The 24,860-nt window shown below is 38.9% G+C and overlaps 1 protein-coding gene across 5 annotated transcripts in view; it reads right to left on the bottom strand.

Annotated features, from left to right (window-relative positions):
- The window catches only part of FKBP5 (FKBP prolyl isomerase 5), a 111,669-nt gene extending 88,202 nt beyond the window's left edge, over nucleotides 1-23,467 (bottom strand). For 2 of the 5 annotated variants that reach the window (XM_060109383.1, XM_060109384.1), the window contains exons 1-2: nucleotides 23,339-23,467; nucleotides 17,863-17,967 (exon numbers count right to left, since the gene is read on the bottom strand). The gene's annotated coding sequence lies outside the window, so the exon portion shown is untranslated. Of the gene's footprint in view, nucleotides 1-17,862; nucleotides 17,968-22,545; nucleotides 22,965-23,338 lie in introns of all 5 variants that reach the window. The other 3 variants (XM_060109386.1, XM_060109387.1, XM_060109385.1) reach the window with 2 other exon arrangements.
- Nucleotides 23,468-24,860: the final 1,393 nt, after the last annotated feature.

Raw genomic sequence — 24,860 nt, 5'->3', positions numbered from 1 at the left:
TCCCAGCTCTTCACTTTCATACATTCTTCCTGGAAAGTTAGGTAACTGGTTTTTAGCTACAGAGCTAAGAGCTGCCTCTCGAGTTAAAAAAAAAAAAAAAAAAAAAAAGTATTCTATTAGCCAAAACTTAAACTTAAAATTTTAAAATTATAAATAAAATATAGTTATATATTACAGAAAGTTTGAGAAATAAAGAAAGGAGAAAAGAATTCACCATAATCCCAACATTACAATTCAGGAAGCCTTTTTTAAAAACAGACTTTATTTTTAAGAGCAGTTACAGGTTCACAGCAAACAGAATAAAACAGCCAAAACAACCTTGAAAAGAACAAAGTTGGGAGGACTCACGTCATGGTTCTAAAACTTACTACAAAGTGACAGTAATCAAGACAGTGTGGTACTAGGATGAGGACAGACACAAAGGTCAATGGAATAGAATTGAGAGCTGATAAATAAACTCTTACACTTATGGACAACTGATATTTGAAAAAGGTGCCAAGACAATTCAATGGGAGAAAGAACAGCCTTTTCAACAAATGGTGCTGGATCTCCATATGCAAAAGATTACAAAGTTGGACACCCTACCTCACACAGTATACAAAAAGGAACTCAAAATGGACCAAAGACCTCAGTGTAAGAGTGATAATGAGACTGTATCTAGAATATACTAAGAACTCCTTTAACTCCTTTAACTCAATAACAGAAAATAACTCAGTTAAAAAAGGGGCAAAGGATTCAAACAGACATTTCTCCAGATAAGATTTACAAATGGCCAATAAGCACATGAAAAGATGTTCAACATCATTAGTCATCAGGGAAATATAAATCAAAACCACAATGCAATACTACTCCATACACACTAGGATGGCTATTGGCAAAGACACAGATAATAACAAGTATTGACAAAGATGTGGAGAAGGTGAAACCCTCACGCATTGCTAGTGGAAAGGTAAAATGATGCAGCTGCTTTGGAAAACAGTCTGGCAGTTCCTCTAAAAGTTAAAGTTATCATTTGATCAACAATTCCAAGAAAAATGAAAACATGTCCACACAAAAACTTGTACATGAATGTTCATAACAGCATTATTCATAATAGCTAAAGAGTAGAAACAACCCAAATGTTCATTAGTTAATGATGGATAAACAAAATGTGCTATATCCATACAGTGGAATATTATTCAGCAATGAAAAGCAATGAAGTACTGATAACATGCTACAACATGGGTGAACCATGAAATATTATGCTAAATGAAAGCCAGACACAAAATGCCATATTCTGTACAATTCCATTTATATGAAATGTCCAGAATAGGCAAATCTATAGTGACAGAAAATAGACTGGTGATCTTCTAGGGTAACAGGGAAATAGGGAGTGACTGCTAACGGGTATGAGATTCCTTTGGGGGTGATAAAGTGTTCTGAAGTGGGATAATGGTGATAGTTGTATAACTCTGTGAATATACTGGAAACCAATGACTTGTACACTTTAAAAGGGGTGAATAGGGCTTCCCTGGTGGCGCAGTGGTTGAGAGTCCGCCTGCTGATGCAGGGGACACGGGTTTGTGCCCCAGTCCAGGAAGATCCCACATGCCACGGAGCGGCTGGGCCCGTGAGCCATGGCCACTGAGCCTGCGCATCCGGAGCCTGTGCTCCGCAACGGGAGAGGCCACAACAGTAAGAGGCCCGCGTACCACCAAAAATAAAATAAAATAAAAAATAAATAAATAAAAGGGGTGAATATTATGCTATGTGAATTTTATTTCAATAAATCTATTCTATTATCCAGCTTTCTATTATTCTATTGAATGGATGGACCATAATTAATGATATACATTGCTTCCAACTTATCTATGCAACACTGCTATGAACAGTTTTGTGCCTAGGCTTTTACCATATCATATAATTAAGGGTATGAATTCTGTTAGTAGGAATCTTGGCTTGACAACATAGCAGCTGTATGATCTCGGGCAAGTCAGTTAACTTCTTTGTGCCTCAATTTCCCCATATATGACATGAGGTTAACAGTATTGACACCTCTTGGAATTCTGAGAATTAAATTAAGTAATGCATGTAAAGGGCTCTGCATGGTGCCTGTCACATAGTAAACTATCAACATTAGTGGTAGAGGTAGCTATTATAATTGTTATTCTAGTTTGTGCTATTTTCTGAAGATGACTTCCAGAAGTGGTATCACCACCTCAAAAAACATGGACATTTATATGACTGAATACATTGTGCCAAACTACATTTCAAAAGGGGTGTACTAGTTTTTGGCACTAGTAGTAAATATATGAGAGAACCAGAGTAATCATGCCATCATCAACATTATGTTATAATAAATTTGTTCTGTTAATTTAACAGGCGTCTCACTTTAACTGTTCATTTTTGCTGCTTTTGATCCTTAGCAGCTTGAAACCTAATAGTTTTCTAATTATCATATGAATCCTGCATATCTGGAGCATCTACTGAACGTGAAATCTGTACAAGACCCTATACTGGGGGCTACAATAGAAACTGAAAATGAGTAAGGCCAAGGATTTTGTGTGAGGTAAGGCAAAGAAACATTTTAATGGTAAGGTAACTATGATTGATTATAACCGAGCTATGAAGTATTTATGAGGGTAGGGAAAAGATAGCAGAGTTTATAAAGGTTTATAACGTAGAGAAAAGACAGCAGTGTTTGAGCTGGTTCTCGAAGGGTGGGCATAATTTCAACCGGCAAGGGTGTGGCAAGAGTAAAATCAAGGCTGGTAAAAGAACACAGCACATTCCAAGACTATGCGGCTTGAGTACAAAGTGGCTAGGGGAGGGAATGGTGACAGAACAAGGTACAGGGTGCTCTGGGAACACAAAGAGGACCCTCTAAAACAGAGCCAATGACCATGGGAGCTGAGGAAGAGAGTTTCTCCCAGGGCAAACAGCATGCAGAAAAACACATAAGACACAAATCATCGTGACCCGTGCAGGGAACTGCATGTAATCCAATTTAGCTAAAGTGAAGTGTACATGTGGGAAGGAGGCCGATGATGCTAAATAAATAGGCAGAGGCCTGACTGTGAAGGACTCTGTGTGCCAGAATAAGGCATTTGAACTTTATTCCAAAGGAAATAGAGAACTGAAGCATTTTAAAGAAAAGAAGTGACAATCAGACTGACTTGAAAAATTTTTTTCTCTGGCAATCCTCCAAGAGCTTCCCATCTCACACAGAATAAAATCCAGTCGTTCTTATGCTTAAAACCCCACATGCCGGTCAGTGGCTATCTCTGAAATTATTTCCTATTGCTCCTCCTCTCACTCACTCTGCTTTTGTGACACTGGCTTTCTTGCTGTACCCTTCAATACACCCCTACTCAGGGCTTCTGCACTTGCTGCCCCCTCTGCCTGGAACTCTTGCCCCAAACAGCTGCACAGTTTGCTCCCTCACTTCCGTCAGGTCTCTGTTCAAACACTTTCTTATCAGAAAGGCCCTCCCTATTACCCAATATAAAAGAGCAAGAAACAATGGCAATCAATCCTACCATTTTTTTCCCTCCACTTACCACCGGGCACATGTATTTATCTGTAAGTTTCCCGTCTCTCTTTACTAGAATATAAGTTCCAGGATGGATCCTCTCAATTACCCTGATAACAGGAACCGTTATTAGCGTTTCCAGATGGCGAAATTCAGGTGCATAATATTGCTAGTGCACAGTGGAACAAGGCAGAATGACTTCTGAGCCTGCACTTGAACCATCTCACACACTGAGGCAAGTGAAGATGCAGGTTCCTGGCTTTGATTCTAGATTACTTCCAGTGAATAGGCTCCATCCAGACAAGCACCAAGATAGTGTACTCTAAATTCATGCTATGTTCTTCTAAAAAGACATGCATCGTATCATTTGTTATTAGCCAAGTTTCAATCGCCAGGAAACATTTTTAAAATGATCAGTTAAAATGCACAAGGTATCTGGACTTTCATCTATTCAACTATAAGCTGTACTTTTTCTTGTTTTAGACCCACAGATATTAAAACAAGATGAAAAGATTTTATGAAACCAGAAGGAACATAGCACATGACACCAAAACTACTTTTCCAAGAGCTTTTTTCAAGTATAATAGTCAACTTCAGGAATAAAACTAACTCTATCTTTAAAATATTCACACCAAAATTTTCTGAGGTATTACACCAAAGAAAGAATATGGTGGCTACCTGGAAAACATCCAGTAAATACAGTATCATATGTAGAGAAAAAGAATGAAAGTGAGATCCCAGTAACATTGCTCCTGATTCTTTTCCTACTCCTCAGATTACCTACTTCTTTCCTTGATTATTCTTTCATCCCATCTCCTATTATTGCAAGTATCTCTTTTCAAAAAGCAGTTTTCAATCAACAGCTTTTCCCCTGTCAACCACTTCATACCAGAACTCATCCACTCTTAATTTCAAATATGGCCTCTATTAAGATAACTTCCAGATCTAGTTATAATTTCTCCCTCTTCCCTTCTCCTGTTTTTAATCTCTCCCAAATTGCCTGGCTATAGATACTCAGTACTTCAGGACCCTTTTTTATCCCTATTTTTTAAAGAAAATTCACTTTTTCAAAATTGGCTCCTTCTCCATTTACTTTATCATCTTTATTGTCTGGTTATTCTCCTACAACTTTAATTTTTCTCTATTTAATCAACAGGGCCTGCCAACTGTTCATTGTGTTTCCTACTATCTTACTTTCCAATTCCATAGCTATCACCACATTCTGGGTTTTCTTCCTTTCCTTCCTGAGTCACCACAGCCCTCCAGCTGACCTGCCTACCTCCAGCCTACTCCCTTCCATTCATTCTGTACATACTGCCAGTAAACCTCTCTCACACGGTACACACCCCAGTTCAAGGACTTAGAAGAGTTCCCCAGCATAATAAAACTAAACTTCTCAAATCAGCACTCAGGGCCTTCCACCCCTTCAGACTGTCACTCATGAACGTTTAGCTTAAAAATATTAAGGAGACAAAACCCTAGAAAACCAGCAACTTGATCTTCCACATCTGGATCAGTGCAATGCACACTATAGGTCTGTAGAGAGTACAGTCCACCATCTTTCACTTGACTTCAACTACTTATGTCAGGCAGTGGGAATATATGACTTAATCCATCATCTTCTGACAACTCAAATTACCCTAAGGATTCATCTTCAAAAGCTGAACCCTTCTAATCCACAAAATGAAAGTATGTAGTTATCAAAAAATAACACCTCATATCCTTAAATGAGAGTGCAAAGTAGTATACTATCTTTAAGGGTGAATTTTCCAACATCTATAAAAAGTGTAAGTGGAAATATCCTTTAGCCCAGCAATAGCACTTCCGGGAAATTACCTATAGATATTCTCACAGAAGAAAACAAAATTATATGTGGAAGGAATATTAAACACTGTTGTAATGGTTTAAAAAAAGGGAGGGGGGAACAATTGAAATTTCCTTAATTGACTATTATTATACATCTCCACAATGGAATATTATGCAGCAATTAAAAATAAAGAAGCAGGACTTGCCTGGTGGCACAGTGGTTAAGAATACACCTGCCAATGCAGGGGACATGGGTTTCAGTCCTGGTCCGGGAAGATCCCACATGCCGCGGAGCAACTAAGCCCATGTGCCACAACTACTGAGCCTGCACTCCAGAGCCTGCAAGCCACAACTACTGAAGCCTGCACACCTAGAGCTCATGCTCTGTAACAAGAGAAGCCACTGCAAGGAGAAGCCCACGCACCGCAACAAAGAGTAACCCCCACTCACCACAACTAGAGAAAGCCCGCACGCAGCAACAAAGACCCAACGCAGCCAAAAATAAATAAATAAAAATTTTAAAAATAAAAAAATAGGGCTTCCCTGGTGGCGCAGTGGTTGAGAGTCCGCCTGCCAAGGCAGGGAACACGGGTTCGTGCCCCGGTCCGGGAGGATCCCACATGCCGCGGAGCGGCTGAGCCCGTGAGCCATGGCCGCTGGGCCTGCGCGTCCGGAGCCTGTGCTCCGCAGCGGGAGGGGCCGCAGCGGTGAGAGGCCCGCGTAACGCCAAAAAAAAATAAAATAAAATAAAAAAAATAAAAAAATAAAATAAAAAAATAAAAAAATAAAGAAGCAGTTATATATGAATTGATAGGGAAAGATGTTTAAGAATGGCATGAAGGGGGAAAAAGCAAGTTATACAACAGTGTAAATTACTATTCTATTTGTATGAAAAAATGCATATACATTTGTAAATGCAAAAAAATATCTAGAAAAAATATACCAACCATTAATAATAGCAAATTCTGGAGAATGGGATTCAGGGGAAGAAACAAGGGATTTTTACTTTTTGTACTGTGTGTGTGTGCATGTACATACACACATATGTATCTTTTAAAATAAATAATCAATTTATTTATTTTTAAAAAAGGGCAGAGCACAGCAAAGACTCTTAACTTTGGATGAATATAATTGATCTTGATTATCCACATTGCAGGAAATATGAGCTACTCAAAGTGCTTAATGAGAAACTCATCCATTCATTCAGCAACTATTTATGGAACACTTACTATATGTCAGGCATTGTGCCTGATGATACTGCCATAACTGTGAACAAGACAGACCTAGTCCCTGCTCCATTTTTTCTGTTTCTCCTGTAAGAACCACTTTGACTTCCAGGTCTGTGTTCTCATTATGCCTATTATGCCTACTGTTTCCCATAAAATAGACACAAATTAATAGAATAATTACATCAAACAAAAACAAAGGCTTTAAATGTTATTAACTCCTATTTCCTTCATAATTAATTTAAAAAGTTAACAGAAACACAATTTGTGAAAGAACTGAACAAGCACCACTTCAAATGAACAAAATTTAAAAAGTAATTTAGATGTTAAATGAAATTTAAGGGAAATTAGCTAAGAAAATTCAAAAGAAAAAAACATTATAGGAAATTTTTATTTTCTTCATTTGTATTTTCTTACTAAATTCTTCTACAATAACCATGTACTACTATACAATAAGAAGGAAGTAAAAGTTGTTTTTGAAAACCCTCTGTTGCAACAACAGATCAGCTACTGCCTAAAGTCCAACCCCCTAACCCATTATACAAGGCCCTTTATGGTATGGCCTTGTTGAGACTCCTTGTTTTGTCAGCCCAGAGCCCATTCCAACCTCTGCTGCAAACAGCATTCTGGGACTTTCCACTGGGGAATCACTGCTCCTCACCTCCTGGGGTGGGCCCAATCCCCAGTCTTTGCCAGTCAGAGCTTTTTATCCCCTTGGCCACCCCAACAGTTCAGAGGTGAACACATGACCCTAACAGATCCAAATCCAAATCAATCCTGAAAAGAGGCTAATTTTAATGAGGCTATTAAAATGATTATAAGTGCTGACATATAATACAGCTAAATTTCCTAAAAGAACTTTGTAATAAATAGAATTCTCATTTAATGTGGTCCCTGAATATTCTGTGTGACTATAACTTCAAATCACAAAACTGGCAGTGAAAACAGTCATAACTGATCGCTTTTGTTGAAACAGAACAGCAACAAAAATACAATATTAGAAAATTCCCGTTTCTAAAAAGCTATTAAAACTTGATGCTGTCTCAAAGAATGTTGAAACCATATAAATCACATCCTGTTAAAATAGCTAAGTATAGAAACAGTAAGAAAATACAGGTGATGCAGCATATATGTTAATCACTTATCCTCTGACAGAAATCTTTTAAACAACTTCAAAAATAAAGCTCCTACAGGTAGTATTTCATGAGGCACCTAAAATGCCACCATCCTAAAACAAACAAAAAAAAATCCCAAACCCAAGCATTTGAAATATATTTAACTTTTAAAATAATTTTTATCAGGACTTCCCTGGTGGCCCAGTGGGTAGGACTCCGCGCTCCCAATGCAGGGGGGCCCAGGTTCGGTCCCTGGTCGGGGAACTAGATCCCGCATACCACAACTAAGACCCGGAGCAGCCAAAATAAATAAATTAATAAATTTTTTTAAAAATCATCTTTATTAAAAAAAATAATAATCTTTATCAGTTAACCATTTTCCTTTCAACACTAAGAAAACTATAGAGTATATTAATAAATTACAGGGGAACAAACTTCAATGCAATATGAGAAAATAAAACTTAACCATTAGAATTTCCTAAGAGTGAAATGGACTGTCTTGTAAAACAGGGACCTCTCCTTCCCTGGAACTAAAACTAAAACCAAAACTCTGTAATTCTCTGAAAATAAGATATCCTTGAAGAATTCAACTGCTGTGCCAGCTGTTTTATTTCTTGAGAGTATAGCTGAACACATATTATAATCCATTGCATTTTTTCTAGCATTGCACAATTTTCCTGGCACACAATGTGCATACTGTATTTATTATCATATTTAAGCATCTGACAGCATTGTTATAAGAATCCATAATATTATTCTCTAACTAAATGCACACATAAATTTTTCAGTCTTCAAACAGCCATGGATTTCAGTAGTTAAGTATCATATATATTTTTTCCACAAAGTCTAAATACAATACATTTCCTGAACTTTTAGCTTTCAGTTTCCTGTTCGTCAATGGCTACAATTCTAGAGGCAATACATAAACACACCCTAGCCATGGTATTTCCACTCCTGACAACAGTGGATGTGAACTTAATATGACCAAATATAACTACAGTGCATATAAATGGTATATCACAGCTAACACAGCAATAGCAGGAATTAAGCTATAAAATGGAAATATAAATTATATTCCTTATTAAGAATTCACATAACCTCCTTTTATAACTTAGAACTCAGAAAAAGTTTCTCTCCCATGAAAAACTGATAAGCTTTCTTTATCAGACAATAACTATGAAACCCATCCTGTTTCCTTTTTTCTCCTGCTTGCCAGGAAGCTCAGAGCTAAATTTAATGTTCAAATACAGAAAATATTTTGCCTCAGATTATTGCTGTAAAGATTTCTTTCCACTCCCTCATCCTGCTCCTTATTTCTCAAGTGATTTATGCTTAATTTCTGACTTTGTTTTTAATGTTTCTTGCCTTTTTAGTTTTAATTACAAGCTATCAAATCTTCTCAATGAATATAGAGTATAAAGAAACTTAATTTAAAAGATTATATCTTTACATCACTGAGTAATCTGTTAATCCAATTTATATAAAATGTAGATTCTAAAATGTATATTTATTTTCCCCTTTCAAAGTTAATTGTTTCACATAATCCATGATTCACTTTTAGAAAAGTCATTGGCAAGTCTTCAAAATAAAAGACTGGTAAAATGACACACGGATCAAAACAAATTACTAAATTAGGGACACTAGATTAGGAGGATTAGTAATTTTTAAATGTTTTTAATTCACTAACAAAATTGGTCTGGCAAAGTTAAGATTGTCATAAAAAATTAACTCACATAAAGTGTACTAAAATCTTATTTACTGTTATCAGCATTTTAGATGCAAAATGACAACAGGTATAAAAATATTTAAATAGCCTAGGAATCTTAAGAAAAGAGGGAAACTCGGTCACACTTGTTTAGAAACTATAGACACACACATATATGAAAATATTCAGTATATGGTAATACCAAAATGTTTGTTAAGTGGAGATAAAATGAGATATTAAGAAAATGAACAAAAACAACACGAAGATGAAAAGAAACTACAACCCAAACTGACAAATCCAGCTGAAAACTAAACAAAAATATACCATGAATTAAACAAAAAAACCTAAGCATAGTCATATTAAACATGGAAAAGAGAAATGAACACATTTTGTAACAAAGACTACAGTCTACAAGAATGCATAATATTAAAGCTCTTCACTTTTAGAAGCCATAAATAAAAAAATAGAAAATGATAATAAATGGAAGAAGACAGCCAAATAATTTATATAAAAGTTACAAAAACCAACTGTTCCTTTCTCTCTCAACATGAGAATTGCAAGACATACCCAAAGAAGTTAAATTACAAAAAACTTAATATTCTAAGGATGAAGTTAACAGCAAAATGTGTTACTATATAAATTACTATATAATTTATATAGCATTATTATATACTATACAGCATAGTATATAGTATTAATATATACTATATTTATGTTGTATATATAACATATATCATACAGTATTATATATAGTATATATAACATATATAGAGTAGAATTTATAGTACTATTACTCCATAAATGTACAAGGAAAGGCTAGTAACCACTCATAAAATATAGCTTAACAGACTTCTTTCAAACAACAATAAAACAGTTCAACATAAAAAAAATTTAAAAACAAACTCCTATATATTATCTGAAGAAAGGGGCTGAGAGAAACACACACACACACACACACACACTCCTCAAAAAAGAAATCTAAAATTTAATTTTGAAGCATTTCTCTTCCCCCCTAATAGCATAAATAGAAGTTAAAATTTGTTATAAAGAGTAATCATCTAAATACAAAACAAGTCACAGATCATAAGAGAGAAAAAAATCCCTTCTCCCTTCAGAAAAATGAAGACAGGAAAAAGAAACCAAACCATGGGAAATACAACTAAGTGATCTGATACAAAGCACTGAGGACATGGAAAAAATTCTTTTGTATAGATATTTGTGTATTATACAATTCAACTTCACAGTGTTTGAAAATGATAAAGAAAAATTAGTATTTCAGTAAAAATGAATCCAGTTAGAAGTCTTCTTTTCTTCTTTTTTTTTTAAAGGAATATGGCAGGATGAGCAGAAAGGTCGAGGGTATTTTTATGTAACCCAAGACACTTTTTCTTTCTTTAATCATGGGAAAGAATATAGAACCTGAAAAGATTGCCAGCTGTGAAATAATTTTATGACAAAATTATGCTTAAAGTGACTAAAAAGTATTTGTATGTCACACAAATTTTCAAAATGCAGGGAGAGCATCTTGTCAAAGTTAAAACAAGACATTTCAAGGGAAGAAAAGTAGTGTGACAGTGACTTGGAGATGAAGAAATGACATTAATGAGAAAAAATTACCTGCTCTGTAAAAAGGGAAGGGAGTATTTATTGAGCAACTAGAGTAACCAGACACTAAGCTTAGGGCTTTATAAAAGACATTCCAACACATTGCATCTAGGTAGGAAAACAATATAGAAGAAAACAATGCTTAAATAAGTTTCTCACCATTATGTGTGGCATATGGTAAAATGTAAGAGACGAAAGAAGATGTAAAGTTAGAGACTACTGTACTAGTAGAAGTACACAGCTGGGGGCTGTGAGGTGAAAGTACAATAGTTCCTAACTTTTCATGCTAATCTTACTGGACTATCAATCACTCTGTAAAAGAACCTGTGTTCCACCATGACAGAAACAGAAGTCCACTTTTTTTGAGAATGATATTTATGTTTACAACACTATTATATTTATAATTTACAACTCTAAAAATAAAAGAAAGAAAGCCTTTTGTTCCTAAAGAAGATTTTGGAGCCTTGGTTTTATTTTTTAATTTTATTTTTTTAATACATTTATTTTATTTATTTTTGGCTGTCTTGGGTCTTCGTTGCTGCGCACAGGTTTCCTTTAGTTGCGGTGAGCAGGGGCTACTCTTCCTTGCAGTGTGCAGGCTTCTCATTGCGGTGGCTTCTCTTGGTGCAGAACACGGGCTGTAGGTGCACAGGCTTCAGTAATTGTGGCTCACAGGCTCTAGAGTGCAGGCTCAGTAGTTGTGGCACACAGGCTTAGCTGCTCCGTGGCATGTGGGATCTTCCCAGACCAGGGATCGAACCCGTGTCCCCTGCACTGGCAGGCAGATTCTTAACTACTGCGCCACCAGGGAAGCCCTGGAGCCTTGGTTTTAAATATCACTTTAAGAATAGTAATGCCCGTCCAAGAAGTGTGATCATGGGCTTCTCATTGAGAATAGAGTGAATTATTACCACATTATTCCTGGCAGTAAAATTATTTCTTACCTTGGTGTTTGATAGCTGTTAGTAGAACGATTATTGGTAATACTACTGTAATTCCCACCCAGATGGTTAAGAATCATACTAGGACGACAGTAAAAAAAGCAGTCCTGATTTAGCTCTGAAAGGTACAGGCCACTAACTAATTAGCTGTGGATCCTGACTTTACTTCCTCTGGACCTCAATGTCTCATCTGTACAATAAGACTGCTGGACTAGAGCATACTTCCCTAACTTCCTCCCCCTTTTTCCCTCTCCCTGGCCCTTTCTACTTTATGACTTCATTGATTTAGGATCTAGACTGGGATTTTTGAGGACAGAGAGGAAAATAGCAGAAACCCACTAAACTCTGGAGAAAAGGAATAAGAATTATGTAAACAACTAGAATATGGACAGAAAAAGAGAAAGCCCAAAATACATGTTTACAAAAACAAATGGACAAATTAAAGAGGCATAATGGTTCAGAATAGAGGATCATGAGCTTCATTGTCAAAATTAATATAATAGTAGTTTCAGTTATATGACATCAGGAGAGATAGTGAGAAATGCTAGAGATACAGACTTAGAAATGTTATTTGTAACACTCAAGAATGCTTTACAAATAACCCAAGAAATCTTCCCAAGTTCCCCCAGTACATATGGAAAAGATGCCATACTCCCTGGCTTAATCATTCATAATTCTGCCCTAACATAATCACTCACTATTTTCCAACAGGTTATTCCCTCTAGTCCATTTGGCTTCATCATTTCAGACAAACCTATGAAATCTCCCCTTCATTGTCACTCAGTGTTCTGTCAAATGCTTTCTCCCTTCTTTCAATTTATAATAACAATTTATCATGCTCTAACCATGTTTGAGGCACCATTCTAAGCACTTGACATGTATAAACTCATTTAATTCTCTCAACATCCTAGGAAGGAGGTCAAGTAACTTGCTAAAGATTACACAGTAACAGAGTCAGGATTCCAACACAGGCAAACTGGCTCCAAGGAGTCTGTCCTCCTAACTTGCTAACTAGTCCTACAAGGCTTAGATGGAGTTCTGTCACCTTCCTGAAGTTCTCACCTGCTTAGCAATTATTCTTGCCTCTTGAGACCTTAAGTAAACCACTCCTTTGTCACTTACCACAAGACCTAGGTTGTTATTTATCTTTTGTGCACATGTTCTATCTTTTCTAAGGACAGGATCTTGTCTTATTTATTCTGTAACAACACTACTTAGAACCTCACAGAACTTATTATCTGGAACACAAAAGTGCTTATTAATGAGACTATAATAGCATTTAATATTTATTGAAGACATATGCCAGGTTCTGGGCTAAGTACTTTATATGTATTGTCTCATTTATTCCTCACAACCCTTAGGTAGATATTAATACTGCCTGCACCTCCCATTATTATAGATGAAGAAACTGAGGCTTAGAGAGAAGCTACATATCTTGTCCCATATCACAAGGTGGTGGTGACAGTCTTACTTAAGGGTCTAATCAGAATCTTAATCTCCAGCCAACCACAAAACACCCTGAAGAAAGAATCAGTCCTAACAACAACTCAGTTCAACTTTCACTTACTCTGCAGCACTATGCTGAACACCAAGGATTCAGAATTAGAGGCACAGCTGCTGCCCTCATGAAACTCACAGTGCACTAAGACTTCAGGACCAAACTCTGATATCACAGGCAGAGCCACCATCATCAAAACTTAAGGAAGATTTTAACTTATATTTTAAATCAAAATATCTAAATAGTCCTTGGAAACTCTTCCATCCCATTCCTTCTCTCTTCAGGCTTCCCCCACTCCCTCTACCCTAGGACTCATCTCTCTACTTTCTGTATTATCGAGTAGGAGGAGCCCACTAATCCTGACAACTATTAGAATGTCTAAATTTAATTTATCAGTAGCTCAGACTCAAGGGTCTATTTGGCAAATTCCATGTCCATAATGAAATATGGGCAATGGACAGCTAGAAAAAAAACAGTAGCAAGGAGAAGCAGCAAAAAGAGGGAGATGAAAGTCACACTGTATAGCAAAGTTAAGAAAAAGCAAGAAAAGCAGGAGAGTGGACACAAATAGAAGGTGAAAGTGAGTCCAGAATAAATCCAGTAGAGAGATGTAGATAAATGAAAACACTAAAATCTAATTCATTTTGCGAATGCTGACTCCTTTAATTATTTCTTTCCTAACTTCTAATGGAAACAGAAAAATACGTAGGTGAAACAATCACTGAAAAAAATCATTAACCAGGAACAGTATATAAATCAGGAGTTTTTCCCCTGAAAAACCACTCATTTTAGAAATTCAGAGCTGCAAAAAGACCTTAGAACACTATCTAATCCAACCCATTCATTTTACAATTAATATAAGGCTCAGTAAGGTTAAGTAACTTTAACTTGCCCAAGATCATGTAGCAACACTCCTGAATCTCATCCCTGTCTATGCCTACTATACTAGGCTTCCTAGAAATGGTGTAATTTTCTCTCCCATTTTCCACTCTTAATAACTATTAAATTAATTTCTGCATAAGCATCTCAGAATCCCCATATTATTCCTACTTCCCATAGAAGAAAATAATCAGATATTCTGGATTATCTAAAACAATATCAAATTTTATTCTCTTATCCCCAAAGTCAGTAATCTTAAATTGGGTCTTGATTTCTACCAGGAAGAAATTCAAACATTTCCCAAAAGAGTGGAAAGAAGAAAGAGCTCCATAAGCTGACCAAAAGCAGCCAAGTTGATAAGCTACAATCCATCTGTAAAGGACTCAGGCCCAAGACCACTGGAGGGTGGACGACTGCTAGTGGGAAGTAGAATGGATATCACTTATTTTCCCATTTCTATTTTATATTTTCCCAACTAACCTCAGGTTCCTATCTTTCTGACAAACGTCAATTCTAGGAGCCTGTAAAAAGAAGGGAAAGTAATGAGGTAAGAGTATCATGTCACTTTCGGCACAATGGCTTTTTGATAAGAACTATCTTCGTCAGGAAATATGCCACAAGGAATAGAAGGGTTTTGGGGTAAACCCACAGATCTTTATTTTTACCATAAAAACACAAGAAGTCCTGAAAATGTGTTATATACACTCAGTATTTCCCCCACTGCAAAGCACCTGCAGATATTCTGGGCTGGAAGGAACTCATTCTGGGCTATTTCTGTGGTCCAAGAAAGTCTGCTGCCTATATCCCTTGATAAACTGTGGGCCCTGCTGGCCATTGTTCACGAGGTTATTTGAGCTGAGTGATTTGGAAATCGTCTCTATCACCTTGGTTTAAATATAATGATTTCCTAGCCCTTAAAAATTATGTGTTTGCTTATAAGACTCACTGAAGCCTTCTCTGAAAGGGAAGAAAATGCCCTATTTTACTTTAGGAACATATCTTAATTTTGATATGTATGAAGTTCATTATAGATTAGGGATAACTTCCTGCTAACATGTTACCCAAATTAGGACAACTGGAGTGGAAATGAAAAAGGACGAAAAGATAAAAAGACATTTAAAAACAAAGTGATTTAGTGACTCACTGAGCTTAAGAAGCAAAGGAAAAGTAAAAAATGACCAGTAAGAATAATGGTGTCACAAACAGCTAAAGAGGAAAGTCAGGAAGAGAAGCGTTTTGACTGGGGGTGGAGAGAGGGGGTGTTGGTGTGCAGTTGCTACAGAGATGGTATTTAAACATATTTAGTTTCAAGACATAAGTGAAAATTTGGGCCTAAGTTTTGCAAGGCCTGGAGTTTAGACATAAGATATAGATTTGGAGCCTAAAAAAGCACAGCAATGACTGAGTTTTTAGAGAAAGAGAAAGTAACAGCAAAACATTTAGACAAGAGCATTCCTCAGACACTACACCTTGAAGATAATCTAACTTACCAGATGAACAGTACTACCTTATTCTATAGATTAGAATATTTGGACTAATTTATTATAAATAAAAAGCTAAAAAATTAATCTTTCTTCTCCAGGCTATGAATTGACAGAAAGGAACTTAGAATAAAAATAGTTTCATAATTACTGATTGTCCAAAGTTAAGTCTCTGAGTTAAAACACACTGCTCTTCAGGTTTCTCTATTTACAACGAAACTTTTGAAAAAACTGAGAGAAAAATCTGGTACACTAATACCACTACTATTTTACAATATTTGTGAGAATGTATCAGTTTTTAAAAGCACACTATCCGGGCCTCCCTGGTGGCGCAGTGGTTAAGAGTCCGCCTGCCGATGCAGGGGATACGGGTTCGTGTCCCGGTCTGGGAGGATCCCATATGCCGCGGAGCGGCTGGGCCCGTGAGCCATGGCCGCTGGGCCTGCGCATCCGGAGCCTGTGCTCCGCAACGGGAGAGGCCACAACAGTGAGAGGCCCACATACCGCAAAAAAAAAAAAAAAAAAAAAAAAAAAAAAGCACACTATCCAGAATGTTGATAATTAATAAATCTGAAGAATGGGTATATGGAGGTTCATTATTATTCTTTCCAGTTCTGTGTATGTTTGAAACTTTCATAATAAAAAAGTCTAAAAAAAAAAAAGGCTACCTACAGATATTTTTAAAGTTCTATCTGCAGTTAGGATTTGACAACTCAAAACAAAATTCTAAAAACTTTTCAAATAATGTTTTACTCATGCTCAATAGACCAATGAAATTTAGTGTATATGAAAGGGAGATAAGGCCCTGTCATTTCAGAGGAACATGAATATGTTCATTAAATGGAGAAAGTCCTCCTTTTATCCATGTTGGTTGAGTTGGACATTTGTCATTTTTCTCTTCAAAGAACTTATATTTGTTAAAGAAAAATATATAGACCATATAAATGTATGGTTTTTGTTAGTAAAGGCAATATAAATGTTCATCCCCAGTTATCAATGATTAATTTGTTGACACCGCTGGCTAGTCATTCTGTTACTTCAAATCATATTCCACTCTAGTAGATAACCAAATAAACAAATTTCTTATGTGGATGCAAAAAAACTGATTAAAAAAATGAATATCCATAAATAATGCCCAATCCTAAATTGTGAAGAACACATATTTAAGATTATATAAAATAGTAAGTCGAGAAAAAAAGCTGAACGTTTTAAACAACTGACATGGTTTTAGGGCTGCTGTAGAGTGATTAGCTTTAAATTAAACCTATTTAAATCACAGTTTAAACTAAGAGTGAGCATCAAATTCACCACCTTAGATTTACCACTTACCTACGACCAAGATTAGTTTATATGGTTTACGAGCACCAATCCTTCTCCCTACTATAAATACCACCCAAAAATGACAACCAGCTTTGTTTGCCTCTTCTTTGTCTGGTGAGTTCTAGGACAGTAAAGATTGCACGTTTGTGCAAAACCTAGCACACTGAAGGTATGCAACTCTCTTAACAGGAATTATCACTACCTTCAATTCCCAGGAAGCTATCGCTAGGTATCAGTCTCATTCCCTAGGTGACTTACACAGGATAACAAAATAAAGCACAGTTTCCTGGCTGGCAGTTTGCCTTGAATTATTTTCAGGATCTTGTTTCTTCTAACAGAAATATGCTGCCGGGCTTCCCTGGTGGCGCAGTGGTTGAGAGTCCGCCTGCCGATGAAGGGGACACGGGTTCGTGCCCTGGTCCGGGAGGATCCCACATGCCGCGGAGCGGCTGAGTCCGTGAGCCATGGCTGCTGAGCCTGCGCGTCTGGAGCCTGTGCTCAGCAGCGAGAGAGGCCACAACAGTGAGAGGCCCGCGTACCACAAAAAAAAAAAAAGAAAAAAAAGAAATATGCTGCCGTGAAACTTCAAAGAGAAGCAGCATAGATACATATATGTAGAGACAAAAGACTGTCAGTAATTCTCTTCTCCTACATCATTATTAAAGCACTGCTTAATTTCAAATTGAGGTATTTCACTTTTTTCAGAAACAGGGTCATTCTCCTCATCTTCAACAAATTTTTATAGTTTTCCCTTATGAAAATAAAAGTTACATACCATAAAATGCACGGATCTTAAGTATTCAGCTGGGTAAATGTGAACAAATGTATACACCAACAGTTGGTGAATCTGGAAGTCCCTCGTACTGGTCTTGCAACTGTTCTGTAAGTTAAAAGTTACATGAAAATTAAAACTTACCCCAAAAGTGTACACTTGAATTCCATAGCTTGATTCCCAAATCAAGGTACAGAATATTTCCATTACCCTAAAAAGTTCCTTTTTGCCCCTTTCCAGTCATCCACAGCCCTTACCCAGAAACCACTGTCCTGATTTCTATCACCATACCTAAGTTTGGCCTGTTCCTGTATTTTTTATAAATGGCATCTTATAGTACATACTTGTGCTTGGCTTCTCTTGCTCTGAATAATATTTCTGAGATTCATTTATGTCACTGTATGAATCATTAGTTCATTACTATTGTGAAAAAGCTGCTATGAACATTTTCATCAGTCTTTCTGTGTACATGCACTTTATTCCTCTTGGTGTAGCAAGATTTCATTTAAAAAAAAAAAGGTTTCACATATAAATAAGCCTGTGAAGTCACACAGTATAGACAGATGGATTGATTTATATATATACATATAGCAAACATAGTTACATATATAATGCAAATATATATAGCATAGATACTTTATCTACCTGTGTGTATATATATGTGTGTGTGTCTCTACAAATGGATTCTGAGAGGTCCACCTAGGACCAACAAAGATATTTTAAAAGACCTTATAGGGCTTCCCTTGTGGCACAGTGATTAAGAATCCGCCTGCCAATGCCAGGGACACGGGTTCGAGCCCTGGTCTGGGAAAATCCCACATGCCGTGGAGCAACTAAGCCCGTGCACCACAACTACTGAGCCTGCGCTTTAGAGCCTGCAAGCCACAACTACTGAAGCCCGCAGTGCCTAGAGCCTATGCTCTGCAACAAGAAAAGCCACAGCAATGAGAAGCCCTTGGCGTACCGCAACGAAGAGTAGCTCCGGCTCGCCGCAACTAAAGAAAGCCCGTGCACAGCAACAAAGACCCAGTAAATAAATAAGCAAACAAACAAATAAATAAATTCATTTTTAAAAAAGACCTTATAAAGTTCATAGTGCAGGTAAATTTAAGATAGGAAAGATGACATTTCCATTTTTCTTAATAAGTATGTTTTAACCTAAGACTAATTCAAAAGAGAAACAAATTTCTTTCCATGTAAGTTACCCTGTTTTGCTTCAATGAAATACCCTTCTTCTCATAACAAATCCCCTTCTCAAACTAGAGTTCCAAAACATTAAATATTACCATACACCATGTAATAATTTTTTATGCTAGGGGCCAAATCCAAAATCTGTCAATATTTTATTTTACTGTCTTGCTTTTTTAAAAAGTTAAAAACATGGAAATAATTCCATTGGCTAACATTTAACATGGGTAAAGACCATTTCATCCTCATTGAGAATACTGTATATTCTGAAGAAGGCTAGGATGTTTTCTCCGTTCCAAAAAGTAACTTACTACAGCATTAAGTCTGTGATAGAGACATTCTAACCTTCAAATTCTGTGTGTAATTTTCGGCAGACAGTAGAGGAGGATCTTTAATTTCCAGAGATAGAACACTGAGAAACATACACACAAATCTGATTCTTGATGAGATCAATTTGAAATTCCCAACCCTGTTTTTAATAATCAGATGATCATTTTCAGGGGACTAGGAATGGCTCCTTATTTAACATCATACATAAATTGCCAAGACTGAGGCTGAACACTACAAACGGTTCCAGAAATTTACCATCATCTGCTTTAGGAAGGGTTTGCAACTACAAAAGGGAAAAAAAAACCTCTTCTAGCCTTTGATCTTTCTCCATCTTTTATTCTTCCTTCCAAACAATGAACAATTCCAAGACTATACAATTCAAATGTACTATATATATATATTTTAAAATAAATTTATTTATTTATTTTTGGCTGCGTTGGGTCTTCATTGCTGGGCGTGGGCTCTCTCTAGCTGCGGTGTGCAGGCTTCTCACTGCGGTGGCTTCTCTTGTTGCGAAGCACGGGCTCTAGGCATGCGGGCTTCAGTAGTTGTGGCTTGCAGGCTCTAGAGTGCAGCTCAGTAGTTGTGGCGCACAGGCTTAGTTGCTCCCAGCATGTGGGATATTCCCGGACCAGGGCTCAAACCCGTGTGCCCTGCATTGGCAGGCAGATTCTTAACCACTGCACCACCAAGGTAAGTCCCGTGGCTACTGTTTTTAAATCAATAGTTACGTGATTTACCTACCAACGTCCACCTAATCTCTGGCGAGTGTAGACTTAATTTTCCTTACACTTTTGGGGACATAATGTCAGAAGTTAAAAATGCGCTGTAAAAAAATTCAGAATGTGAAACAATGAAAAAACAAAATCTAATTACTAATCAGCTAGGTTAGAAAGTTCACACAGTCTCAGAATTATAAAATGTATAAAATATTTAATTGTTCAGCATAAAATAATTACAGAACTTAGTGTGCCAAAATATATACAATATAGATTCTTTGTTAGGAATTGTGGAAAATTATATTAAAGGCCTACAGAAAATATTCTTAATGACAGATACAGCATGCATACTACTGTTAAATAAAGTAGTATTAATGTCTAACAGTATCATGTGATCTACCCTCAAATTTAGCTGGTTTAATATGTGTCCCTGTTCTTTTGTAGCTTTATTCATTCAAAAATATTTGCCCACCCCCAAACTAAAAAGGAGCCACACCTGAGGGTCAGTGACTTAAACACTCCCAACATTTATTGTGTAAATGCAAGAATTCAACTTATGCTTAATTTTGAAACTGTAATGTGGTTGATAATTTTATGATATGGTCTACCGCAAGTTAAAGTGGACAACAATCAGTAATTAAAATATGTAAAAATTGAATTTGAAAATCGTCTTTTAATTAAAGGGCACTTCTATAGTTAAAGTTCCCCAAATATGCTCTACATAAATAAAACTAAGAAATATAGCTTTAATTTATGATATGTGGTGTAGTTAAGCATCATTATAGGACAATGACTATAAAACTTCTAATTACACATAGTAAACTAATATATTCCTATACACTTTAAAGGACAATTATATACATCACCCATAACCCCAGTCTCATAAGATTCCTTAAAACTACTTATACATAATAAAACCCACTCTGCACGAGTCACTGTTCAAACAATCTACCCTCACTAAACATCAAAAAGCCAACTCAGCTTTCAACAGTAATAACTTCTTCTACAGCTAGAGAAAGAGGATGCTCTTCCTTCTCTAGACTGGTTCTAAGGTAAGAAGGCTTTAGGAAACAAAACAACCTAAAATATGTATCCTTTTCCAATCCAAGGATAAACAGAAAATTGAAGATTTCACTAGTGCCTAATCCAATATTTTAAAATGTTCATGTTGAACTGGTTAAAATCGTGTTTTAAAAAAGAAATTTACCCAAAATTCCATCACTAAAAAAATTGAAGATTCAGAAACACACTTGTTTTGTTAAATACTGGAAAGACAAAGACCTCACAGCATATAAGCCTGTTGTTCTAGAGAAATAAAACATTTTATGAAGTCCATCTTTGATTTTTTTTTAAATCCCAGTCACAACTAGACTATTGGTTAAAGAGTTCACCTTTAAAAGGTGTTACTAATTAGCTATGTAAGTAACTAAAACTACCATTCAATGAAACACTAATAAAGTACCATAATTAAAAGAACTGTCCTTAAGAAGTTAAACTAACATCTCTTAAGTACAAATCATACCCAGCATAGATATAAAAAAAAGACACATTAGAAGAAAATAACTGAGTAATCTAAATCAACTGTTCCTCACAAATGAAGGCTATTAATAACCTTCATAATATATTTTAAAGTAATTATACATTATTTTAAAACTTTTTTTTCTATAGATGCCCTAAATTGGTCAGGGCCATAACTGTAGATTGTTAAGTGAGGTCAGATGGGAGAGAGAGAAACAGAAAATAAGTGAAAAGTATAACAAATAAAAATTTCCCACAAGAATAAGAAGTTTTTCAACTCTATCCTTGGAAGAAAAAAACAAAACTCTTATGCGGGGGGGGGGGGTGCGGGAGAATTCCCACAGACTACTCAAAATACTGAACCAAAATATGCCTTAATTTTCCCTTGTCTACAATCTAACAAAACGGGAAGACAATGAAAATAAACACTCCTGTGAGCCCTCAGAGAGGCAAAGAAAGCTCCCATTCAACGCTAAGCCTTATTCCACTCCTGTAAAGTAAGCCTTATTCCACTCCTGTAAAGTAAATCCAAAACCACGAGCTCAAACAGCTTCATGAAGAATTTACTGAATGGCGGCCAAACGTTGTACACGCTACCCTGAACCACACTGAAGGATATCTAGAGTTCTGCATTCTCCATTTACAACCTGTACCTTACTATGATGCTTTCGCCACCACTGCAGAAACCGATTTTTACAAAGATGTTCCTCCCTGCAAGTCATTGGAAAGAAGGCAATCTACACGCTGACAACACCCGCCCCCCACCTTTGTTTTCCCTCCCAATCAATACTAGTTTTGACTCCTATACTGCGGCCAGCACACCTTTTTAGAAATCATTAAGGGAGAAGGCGTTATAACGTCCCGGAGTGAACTGAATACTGAGCTCTGAAACAACTTTTCACTGGCTTTCACCTGGCACTAGGATTATCACCTGTTAGAACGGCGCCGCACCCGCACCCTCTACGAGCGGCCGAGAGCGGGGATGCTGTTCCCAGTCACTGGTCCCTGGGCGGCAGGTGAAGGCGGTGAACGCGCATCCACACCCGCCGCCCGGGGAGCGCAAACCGAAAGCCAGGACGGCGGCGGCGGGACGCTCCGTTATCCTCACTCTCGGCTGGCCCGCCAGGTGAGCGCGGCTCCATCGCGCCCGCGGCGTCCCGGTGCACGGCTCACCCCGGCTCCACTTCTCCCGCTGCCCGGGCCCCGGAAAGCGAAGTTTCTCTCCCGCCCGCGGCAGCTGCTGTTCACGCGCCGCCCGGCTCTCCGCCGGTCCCGCCGTCTGCTCCGGGCTGCCGCGGTCACGGGCGCCGGGCCTCGGGCGAGTCGGGGGCCGCGGACGGGAGCCGGGACCTGTCACCCCGGGAGGGAAACAAAAGCCGGGTGAGGACCAGCGGGCGCGACCGGCCTCGTCTCCGAGAGAGAGAGCGCGGCGGGGGGCGGGGAGCCGCTCCAGCAGCCGCCGGCTCCGCGCCTCCGGGAGGGAGCCCCTGCCCCGCGGCCCGGCGGGACGTAGAGGAGCCCCGCAGTGGAGCTAGGGGCCTCCGGCGCGCCCGCCTGGGGGCTCCCCAGGCCCCCCTGGCCCCGACGCGCCGCTCCCGGGCTGGGGAGCCGCGTGAGGGGGCGGGGAGGCGGCGGCGCAGCGGCGGCCGGACCGCGAAGCAGGGAATTCGGCTCCCTGGGCTTAGCGACCACCCTCCCCATCCCTGCGGCCATGGAGCCAGTACCTGTCGCCGCGGTTGTTCGTCTGCTCTGTCTCTCTCCGCCTAGTCCGCGAGCCGCTGGCCCCTCAGCCCGCCCAGCAGGCCGCCCGCGCGCCGGACGCCGCCGCCCGAGACTGGCAGCGCCCGCGAACCGGCCCGAATCCCCCGGGTAGCGCCCGGCGCCGTCCCACCCACGCCGGCCGCAGGACCCGCCTCCCATAGGGCCCCGGGGCTGTCAGTCCGCCCCCAAAAGGCGCGCGGGCTGTCGCTCCGCCTGTCCGGATTGGTGGCCGCGCGCCGTCCATGCAAATAAGGCCCCGCCCCCGACCATTTGCACCTCCGCCTTGGTGTAACCTCCGCCTCTCCACGCCAGCCCACGTGTCTGGCCCTTAACCTTTGTGGGAGCTGGAGGGAAGGGATGGAGGAAACTGACCGACACCCCCTCACACCATCCCTTATCTCCGGGAAAACTAATGCCTAAAGAAGCTAGTTGACTAAACATATGGATCTCTCTCTGAAAGCTCTGCCCTCCTGTCTGCCCACTAGGCCTGCCCTGAGGATGGAGAGTGACAGACCAGGCTTGTTTGTGTGAGGTTAACCCCAGGAAACAATACCAGGAACTCAAAGTTGTCCATTTGGAACTGGGGAAAATCCCACCTGGAGAACCATAGCACATAGCACATAGCACTTCCCTCTGGACACTCAGGGACTGTGAAGACTACGCTTTCCTGTGGCTTTCTACCTTTCAAACATGAGATCCCACGTGACTGAGAGAGCAAAGGGCCTTAAAAGATGTCTGTGTTCTCTGCCACCTGCGGAAGGGTAAGCCTGCTGAGCAACTCGGCTTCAGGAGGTGCTCAGGCCCCTCCAATGAAATGGCCACCCAGAGATTCAGATGAGGGGACTGAGCTAGCCACCTGGGCCTTAGGAAGTAGCTAGCTCAATCTCATTTTTGAGGAAACAGAATCCTGAAGTCCCATAGCTATGGAGCTTATTAATTACCTATGGAAACCTAACATTTCCTAGCTCCACAACTGCTGTCTAAGCTATATCACCTGGGTCATTTAGGTATTGATGACAAGCTTCTACAAATCACCATCCCTGCCTTCAAGAGGTGCTGCCTGCAGAAATAACCACTAGAGCTGACACTGAAACCTCGTCAAGGGCAAAGGCCCTGTCTAGGTGCCTAGAAGCTTCCCTTTTTACCAGATGCCAGGGAGAGTCACTGAAACAATTTATTTGTGCATTAATTCAGTAAGACAATGGTGATTAAAACTACTCTGCATACTAACACCAGTTGATTAAGCATCTACTATGATTTTTTTTTTTTTTTTTTTTTTTTTTTTTTGCGGTACGCGGGCCTCTCACTGTTGTGGCCTCTCCCATTGCGGAGCACAGGCTCCGGACACGCAGGCTCAGCGGCCATGGCTCACGGGCCCAGCCGCTCCGCGGCACGTGGGATCCTCCCGGACCGGGGCACAAACTCGTGTCCCCTGCATCGGCAGGCGGGCTCCCAACCACTGCGCCACCAGGGAAGCCCTACTAT

The sequence above is a fragment of the Mesoplodon densirostris genome, chromosome 10, assembly GCF_025265405.1.
Source record: "Mesoplodon densirostris isolate mMesDen1 chromosome 10, mMesDen1 primary haplotype, whole genome shotgun sequence".
NCBI lineage: Eukaryota > Metazoa > Chordata > Mammalia > Artiodactyla > Ziphiidae > Mesoplodon > Mesoplodon densirostris.
Note: the sequence above shows the minus strand (reverse complement) of the source record. Positions and strands in the feature narration are given on the sequence as shown.